General features: G+C 38.8%; 1 pseudogene; it reads left to right on the forward strand.

Moving 5' to 3' along the window:
• The first annotated feature begins 4,899 nt into the window (after positions 1 to 4,899).
• Positions 4,900 to 5,781, forward strand: LOC109570317 (cyclin-dependent kinase 4 pseudogene; annotated as a pseudogene).
• Positions 5,782 to 9,583: the final 3,802 nt, after the last annotated feature.

Consider the following 9,583-nt stretch of genomic DNA (forward strand, 5'->3'; position numbering starts at 1 on the left):
CGGCCAAGTCTTAACCACTGGACTTCCAGGGATGATCCTGCTCTACAGTTTCCAGTTTGTCTGGTCTATGACAAGATCATAAACATTGAAGATGGAGATGGTTAACACGATTCTTTGATTTATACTGTTATTTCTTGATTGATCAACATTAGCAATAGATCAGTTATTGGCTTTCTGCTGAAGCAGGCCTACAATGTACCTCTTCTCCCTCCTTTTGGCTACATGCTTGTGATCGTTAATTTCACATTGTCCACTTGAGTGGGCCATGGGACATCCAGATATCTAATTAAACATTATTTCTGGGTTTGTCTTGGAGGGTGTTTCTGGAAGATATTAGCATTTGAGATGGTGGCTTCAGTAAGGCGGTTGGTCCTCCACAATGTGGGTGGCCATCAGTCGATTTGTTGAGCACGTAAACAGAACAAAAATGCAGAGGAAGGTTGAATTGCCCCTCCCCCAACCTGAGGGCTTGAGTTGAGGCATTGATTTTCTCCTGCTCTCAGGGTTCCTGGTTCTTAGGCCTTCAGACTACATCGCCAGCTTTCCTGGGTCTCCCACTTGCAGACAGCAGTTCATGGGACGTCTCAGTCTCCATAACCACATGAGCCAATACCTCACAATAAATCTCTCTCTAGGATATATATATATCCTGTTCATTCTGTTTCTCTGGGGAACCCTAGTACAGTACTTATTTTTATTTCCTCTATTGGATACATCTAAACTTATTTTTCCATCAGTACCCTTTCTTAGTTTATACCCTCAATCTGTTGAGGAGCACATCTTCAAGTAAATTCCTAAGAAGGGTGCATAGGATGTAGATGTTCATTATACTGATATATTTGAATATGTTTTATTATTGGAATGACCGTTTGGTTGAACAATCTGTTCTCAATTGAAAATAATTTCCCTCATACTTCAAAGATATTCTTTTAGCATCACTGTTATTGTTTAAAAAGTTTGATATCAGTCTGGATCTACCCATTTGTATGTGACCACTCTCCTACCCCTGTAGTCTTGCCCCCACTGGCTGGAAACTTCATGATCTCACATCCAGAGTCTCACACAGGTATGTCTAGGTATGTAATCATTCACTAACCTTTCTTGGCATCTAATACACTCTTTTTAAATAGGAAATTTATTATTCTCTAGGGTCTCAAATGTCACCATTTGACCACCCAACTCTTTTTGTCAATAGTACATATCAATCTCCAAAATATGGGATGACTCCCTTACCTTTTCCCCGCTTCTATCACTAGAATATAAGCACGAAGGAATTTTGGTCTTTTTTTTTTTTTATCACTGTTGCATCAAGAATTGTGCCCAGCATCTTGTGGGTATTTAATAAATACTTGCTAAATAAATCTTTGTTTCATATTTAAGAAAGAAGCAATGAAAGTTGCATCTGCCTACATAGGTCTTGTCAATAGGCAGACTTCACTTTAGATTGAGTGTATGGGCAGCTGTCCACCAGGAGAGCCAGCCATTGCACTGGAACTCTCAGGGAATAGATTGGAGAGGAATTTGTACTGGGGTGTAAACACCCGAGTTCTTTCCAGAGACTTAATTCTGAAAAGTAATTGTGATACAAAATTTTATTTGGAGTATTAAACAGATATCTTTAATAAGGATGGAGGCTGCAGAGAGAGAAAGAGAATAGAAATCAGAAGTAATTCCACTTAATAGATGGTAGGATTATTGACAATCATTTTTACCTCTGTATTTTCCAAAAATCTTTCAGTTTTTCCTATGTGTTAGAGAAATTAACAAAAATCAACACAATATGTTTACAAGATGCTCTAGCGAGGATTATCTGATTTCTGTATGATGTGAACTGTTCATGTGAGTGTCTATGCAGTACTTCCTCTTCATCCCAGGTTACCACCTGATTCTTCCCTTCAGTTTTTCCCACATCCTTTTAACTCTTTAACCATTTGGAAATATCACTTTAATTCAGGCACAGGTTTATTTAGAAATCTTCTATCTGATGGAGTTGTTAGCATTTCTGCTACGTAGGCAACAAAGCGTGGTTCTGTCACTAACATCTTTTCATTTTTAGCAAAGTCAAATCTTAAACTCTTCTAACCAACTTGTAGAAATCAAAGCCAAACTTAAATATACTCCTCTCTCTCTTAAAGAAAAAAATGGGGAGTCGAGATAAGTGTAAAGAACTGCATATATGACTGTATTTCTTGGAGAAAGCAGAATGAGTTTGGAAAGAGAGAGAAGGGTATATGTTTCAAAACAGAAGAAAAATACTTGTGGAAATATAAAAAAATCCACTTCTAATTTCCAAAGTGTGATTAATGTCTTAAAAAACATATCAAATGACTACCTTAAATACATAGACCCACATACACTATTCTTTTATTATGGAAGTGATGCATTTTATTATAGAAAAAAGGAAGTATTAAAAATGCAAGTAAAGATTCCAGTTGAAATACCCTACCCTAAATTCTAGAGCTAAGTTCTCGAGGACGCACTTTTGAATTCTATACTTTTATTTTAAAATTATGTTGTGAACATTTGCATGTCATTAAGTTCTTCAAAAATCAGAATTTTTCAGAACCCTCAATGTACGATAATCCACCACTCCAGTACAATTTTTCATTTAACTTAGTTCCAGTTTTTTGTATCATAAATAGAAAGTAAAGAACATCCCTGTGCAAAAAGTGTTGTCCACATCTCTTTCTAATTTCTAATGACAGAATTCTAGAAGAAGAATCCTTGGGCTAAATAACCAGAGGTTTTTAGCCTTCTGAAATATATAGCCAAATACCTCCCAGGAAGTGGTAATACTAAACATTCCTTCCAGGTTACTTGACAGGGTCCATCACCTGACCATCTCTCACCCTGAGCTGGCAATTAAATAAGTTTAAAATGATGTTTAATAAGATAGATAACTAATAAAGACCTACTGTATAGCACAGGGAGCTTTACCCTGCGATTACCTATATGGGAAAAGAATCTAGAAAAAAATGGATATATGTATATTTATAACTGATTCACTTTGCTGTAGACCTGAAACTAATACATTATAAATCAGCTATACTCCAATAAAATTTTCTAATAAAATAAAATGATATTTAGATTTGTGAGATTATCAGGAAAGCTGAACTTTCCCCCATTTTTGTTGAACATCTATAATTCCTCTTTCATGTGTCTTTTAATCCAGTTTTTTTCTATAGACATGTTTGTATTTTGCAGATTTATAAAAACTCTTAGAAAAAAATGTTACCTCTTTGCCTGTCATCAGTGGTAGACATTTTTCCAGCATTGTCATTTCAATGTGTCCCATGGTATTTTCTTTTTTGTTTAAGAAATGATAGTTTTAATATACAGTGTTTAAGACTTTACGTCACCAATTCTATTGCTCTTGCTGAAAGGTTTCTTCGCCTGTCAGTCATTTTTATTTGCTTCTAATATTTGTGTTGTTTGATTTACTATATACATTGTTTTATACAGACATCTCTAGAGTTTATTACTGTGTGTGACATATGGGATAAGGTAAAGACCTAGTCTAATGTCTTCCGTATGTCACTGATTGAGTAATCTGTCCCTTACTTTGTTCTGAAGTCACCTTTATAGCGTCTCAAGCCATTGTACAATATAGGGTGCTTTCTTTTTTGGGGGCTAGTCTCTTATTGACTCACACTTGTGCAAGCACCATTACTGTAACTCGGCAATATATCTTCTACCTGGTAGAACAAGTTCAACCTTCCTCATTAGCTTTCCTTTCCAACTTTTCTTTTGCTATTCTTATGTGATGCTGAAGCTGAAGTTTCAATACGTTGGCCACCTGATGTGAAGAGCTGACCCATTAGAAAGATTGGGAAAGATTGAAGGCAAGAAGAGAAGGGGATGACAGAAGATGAGATGGTTGGATGGCATCACCAATTCAATAGACATGAGTTTGAGCAAATCTGGGAGATGGTGAAGGACAGGGAAGCCTGGCATGCTGCGGTCCGTGGGGAGGCAGAGTTGGTCATGACTGAGCTACTAAATAACAACAGCAACAAATTCTTATATACCTATTCCTCCAGAAGAACTACTGAAGAAAAAATCCTATTGAGAATGTGTTGGGTTACATTAAACCTAAAAATTAGTGTGGATAAAACTGATATATTTATAATAGTCCACACAGACACACGGCATGGCTTCCTATTTATTTAAGCCTTATTTTATGCTTCTTGGTATAATTCTATGGCATTTTTCATGAAGGTCTGACATATTTTTTATTAAGCTTGTATTTCTAGGTGTTTTATATTCCTGTTACTATTGTGAAAGAGTTTCGTTCCTCATTATACTTTCTGATTGTGCCTGGTATGTTTGAAATCCATTGACACTTATATTTATTCATCTTGCCAGAGTCGCTTATAATTATTTTTTAGCTGGTTCTCTAGGGTTTTCTAGATATATGATGATATCAGCTGCAAACAATGATAACTTTGTTTTTCTTTTTCTGCTAATCACACTTCTTATTTTTGTTCTCTGCTGCACCAAAACTTATAAAATAATAATTAACTAGGGAGGAGAGTAGACATTCTTGGTTTGTTCCCGATGTTAGTGGAAATGTCTCCATTTGTATTTTCCTAATAAATTAAATGAGTTGTCAATGTGAAAATGTTCCTTAATGTGTTAAGGAATTATCCTTATATAGATAACAAAAAGATTTGTCTCATTAGCAATGATTGCAGGGCAGCTGCTCACACGGTGAAGGTGGAAGTAAAGGGACCACTCTAGCCTGTGACCTCTGTCTCTGGCTGGGCTGGTACCGCCCAGCGGCCCAGGACAGACCTGAAATGTATGGTGCTGCAGGAACCAGCTCCAGGATCCGGATAACCTGCCACCCAAGTAGCTCCCGACCTCCAGAGACCCGCAAGAGTCTCCTGTGGTCTGATAATGGCTACCCCTCCATATAAGCCAACGGCTGAATTGGTGTCAGGGCCGATGGGACCGTGTACAAGGCCGTGATCCCCACGGTGGCCATTTTGTGGCCCTCAAGAGTGTAAGAGTCTCCAGTAGAGGTGTGCTGGAGGAGGCCTGCCCATCAGCACAGTTGGTAAGGTGGACTTACTGCCATGTCTGGAGGCTCTTGAGCATCCCAGTGCTGTCCGGCTGATGGACGTCAGTGCCACCGCCTAAAATGACCGAGAGGCCAAAGTGACCCTGGTGTGTGAGCATGTGAACCAAGACCTAAGGACGTATCTGGACAAGGCACCCCCACCAGGCTTGCCAGTGGAGACCACCAAGAATCTGATGCCCTGGTTTCTAAGAGGCCTGGATTTCCTTCCTGCCAACGGCATCGTTCACCGAGACCTGAAGCCAGAAGAAGGTGACAAGTGGTGGGACAGTCAGGCTGGCTGACTTTGGCCTGGCCAGAATCTACAGCTACCAGACAGCACTACACCTGTGGTTGTTAACACTCTGGTACCGTGAACTCCAAAAGTCCTTTTGCAATATACCTATGCAAAGCCTCTGGATGTGTGGTGCGTTGGCTGTATCTTCACAGAGACACTCTGAAGCTGACCAGTTAGCTGATAGGCAGAATCTTTGACCTGATTGAACGGCCCCCAAAGGATGACTGGCCTCCAAACGTATTTCTGTCCCCAGGAGCCTTCCCCCTGTCCCCACCCTGGGGGCTCCTCACAGTTGTACCTGAGACAGAGGAGTCTGGAGCACAGCTGCTGCTGGAAATGCTGACTTTTAACCCCCACAAGGGACTCTGCATCCCGAGCCTCGCAGCCCTCTTATCTACACAAGGCAGGAGGTGACCCCGAGTGAACAACAAAATGGCTGCAACAGAACCAAGAGGAGAGACACTGACATTTCCCTTCCTTTGAACACTTGAGTGAAGAGACTCCCTCTGAGAAGGTGACCTCTGTCTTCATCTCTGAGGCTGTGAAGACTCCTCCTCCAACTTCTTACAGACTATTTTGCTGCCTTAATGACATTCCCCTGCCGCCCCTCCTTTTGAGGCTTATCCTTCTCCTGCCCCCCTATGTCCTTACACAAAGGGGTATGTCCCTTGTTCTCCTCTTCCCTATACCTTGATGTTGGGATGCTTTTTCATACAGGAAAAACAACAAAAAATTATACGATTGCAGTATTTTATCAACGCCTTTCAAAAACTAATGATCTTATAAGTTTTTTTTTTTTTAATTTGACCTCTCAATATGATATAACATAATAATTTTCCAATATTAAACCAAACTGGGGCTTCTCTGGTGGCTCAGTGGTAAAGAATCCACCTGCCAATGCAGGAGACATGAGTTCGATCCCTGATCCAGGAAGTTCCCACATGCCTCGGAGCAACTAGCCCTTGCCACAACTGTTGAGCCTGTGCTCTAGAGCCTGGGAGCCACAACTGCTGAAGCCCATGCACTCTAGAGCACATGGTCTTCAACAAGAGAAGCCACCGCAATGAAAGCCCGCACCCTGAAACTAGAGCGTAGCCTGTGCTTGCTGCAACTAGAGAAAAGTACTCGCAACAGCAAAGACCCAGCACAGCCATAAATAAATAAGATTATTTAAAAAAAAAAAAACTGATAGCTTCTACTTGGTTGTGGTAGATTATTCTTTCCAAATAGTTTTTTGAGTCCCATTGACTATTACATTATTTAGAGTTTTTAAATATATGGGTCTTTTTCTTTTTATCCTATCTTTGTTAGGCTTTAATAATAATAATAGCAGTTGTGATCATTTTGTACACTCATATGATGTTTCAAATACCACATTTTTTCCTGTATTTTATTACAACATTTACAAATGAAATACAGCATTACATATATTTTGTGGATAAGGAATTGAGGCTAAGATTATGCAGCTTGAGAGAGGAGCCTGTCTCACTAGGCTCTGCTACATAGTTTTGAAGAGTTAAAAATGAATTAAGTAGCTTTCCATGTTCTGGAATAGATTATATAGAATGGAAAAAATCTGTTTCTTGAAAGAATGAAAAGACTGATTCATGTATGCACAGGAGACAAAATGATGCTGTGAAAGTACATGGGGTTTAAAGCCAGACAAATGCTGGTTTGAATTCCAGCTCTGTCCATTACTTAGTAACCCTGAATAAGTAGAAATGATGGTCATTATAAAAACATCCTGTCCTGAAGACTTCTGTGACAACATTTTCCAGTTGTGCCTGGGTCTTTTTCTGATATTTTTTCCCATAACACCTTGTTGCCCCAGGAAATCATTTATTTCTTCTAGATAATGGAATATATAATTTCATAGTCATATGTACTACTCTCTTATATTTTAGGAAGCCAATGCCATATCTATTAGGTGACCAAGGTTGATACGCTCTTATATTTTAAAATCTCCATATAAAGATATTTTATATCTTTTGTTATATTTCCTATTAGTCTTTGGTATTTAACTGTGTGCTCACTTTTGTTTCTAATATTTGTTGTTTTTTGAAAATAAGCTTTTAATTTTAGAGTAGTGTGCATGTATGTGTGTTAAGTCACTTCAGTCATGTCTGACTCTGCAACCTTATCAACTGTAGCCCACCAGGCTCCTCTGCACATGGGGTTCGCCAGGAAAGAATACTGGGGCAGGTTGCTGTGCCCTCCTCCAGAGGATCTTCCCAACCCAGGGATCAAACCCACATCTCTTCTGTTCCCTGCATTGGCAGGCAGGTTCTTTACCACTAGTGCCACCTGGGAAACCCTTAGATAAGTAGCAGAGTAAGCTGAATAATAACCCCACAAAATGTAAATGTCCTAACCTCCAGAACCTGTGAATGTTATATGGTCATAGGTACTTTGCAAGTGTGGTTAAATTAAGGATTTTTATGATGGGGAGATTATTCTGGATTATCCCAGTGGGCCCTGTATAATCACAGGGTCCTTATAAGAAGGGTCCAAGAAAGTCAGACAGAGGAGAAGGTGATATGACAACATAAGAAGAGATTGGAGTGATGTGGCCACAAGTCAATGAATGCTAGCAGTCTATAGAAGCTGGAAAAGACAAGGAATGGAGTTGCCTCTGGAGCCTCCAGAAGGAACCAGCCCTGCCAGCTCCTTGATTTTCACCCCTCTAAGATTCCCTGGTGTCTCAGTGATAAAGAATTCACCTGCCAATGCAGGAGACATGGGATTGATCCCTAGGTCGGGAAGATCCTCTGAAGGAAAGTGGAGAATTCCATGGACAGAGGAACCAGGTGGGCTACAGTCCATGGAGTCACAAAGGGTCAGACACAACCTAGAAACTAAACAACAAGACTCATTTTGGACTTCTGACCCCCCAAACTTTTAAAGTTTGCATTATTTTAAGCCAATAGATCTGTGATAATTTGTTACAGCAGCAATAGGACACAAACATAGTTTTAGAATGACAGAAAAGTGGCAGATACTATAGAATTTCCATATGCCCCATCCAGTTTCCCCCATTGTTACTGTCTTACATTAGGATGGTATATTTGTCACAATTAATGAACCTATAAGACACCTTATTATTAACTAAAATCCATACTTTCTTTTTTCAGATTTCCTTAATTTTTACTGTGTGCTCTCTGTCTGTTCCAGAAGGGCATCCAGCTTCCCATATTACATTTAGCTGTCCTGTCTCCTTTGGCTCCTCTTGGCTGTGATAGTTTCTCAGACCATGTTTTGGATGACCTTGACAGTCTGAAGAATACAGCTCAGATAGTATTTTACATGCCCCTCAGTTGGGATTTTTGTCATGACTAGGCTGAGATGACGAGTTTGAGTGACGAGGATCAGAAAGGGAAGTATCACTCTCATCGCATCATCAGTGGTTATATACTGTCCGCATGACATCATTGTTGCTACTGAGTTTGACCACCTGGCTTAGGTAGTGTTTGTCAGTTTCTGTACCACAAAGTCACTCTTTTCCCTTCCTTTGTCTCAATTCAGTTCAGTTCAGTCGCTCAGTCTGACTGTTTGTGACCCCATGGACTGCAGCACGCTAGGCTTCCCTGTCCATCACCAACTCGCAGAGCTTGCTCTAACTCATGCCCATCGAGTTGGTGATGTCTAGTGTTTTTCAAATAAGAAACTTTTAAAATTTGTCAGTTCCACTATTTTTTTGTTTTATAAGTAATTAATGTCTCCTTTATGTTAGTTGCTTCTGTCATGCTTGTGGTTCCTTTTATATTCTTTTTCTATACATGAATATATATATTCTTTTATATATATATATTCTCTTATATGTCTATATTTATATTCTTTTATATATATATATTCTTTTTCTATACATGAATATATATATATTCTTTTATATATTTTATATTCTTTTTCTATACATGATCTCCAGTTGGCAAGGAGTTGTTTGTTTCTTTAAATATTTAAATATTTTTATATTGATTTCTGTCTTCATAGCATAGTGGTAAAAGAATATATGTTATATAAATTTTGCCTTTTTGAATTTTGTCAGTTTTCAGTTTGTTCTCTTATATGATCACTTTCTGTGCTTTTTGAATTTTCATAAAGACTTTGAAAGGAATTCTATTTTCTGTTTGCAAGGTATAAACTAAACTCTAAATTTTGCAGTGGGTAGGAACATATTTGTTTTGATTACCTCTGAATACACAGTTTCTCAAACAGGGACTAATACACGG

The sequence above is a fragment of the Bos indicus genome, chromosome 16 (genome assembly GCF_029378745.1).
Source record: "Bos indicus isolate NIAB-ARS_2022 breed Sahiwal x Tharparkar chromosome 16, NIAB-ARS_B.indTharparkar_mat_pri_1.0, whole genome shotgun sequence".
In the NCBI taxonomy this organism is placed as follows: Eukaryota; Metazoa; Chordata; class Mammalia; order Artiodactyla; family Bovidae; genus Bos; species Bos indicus.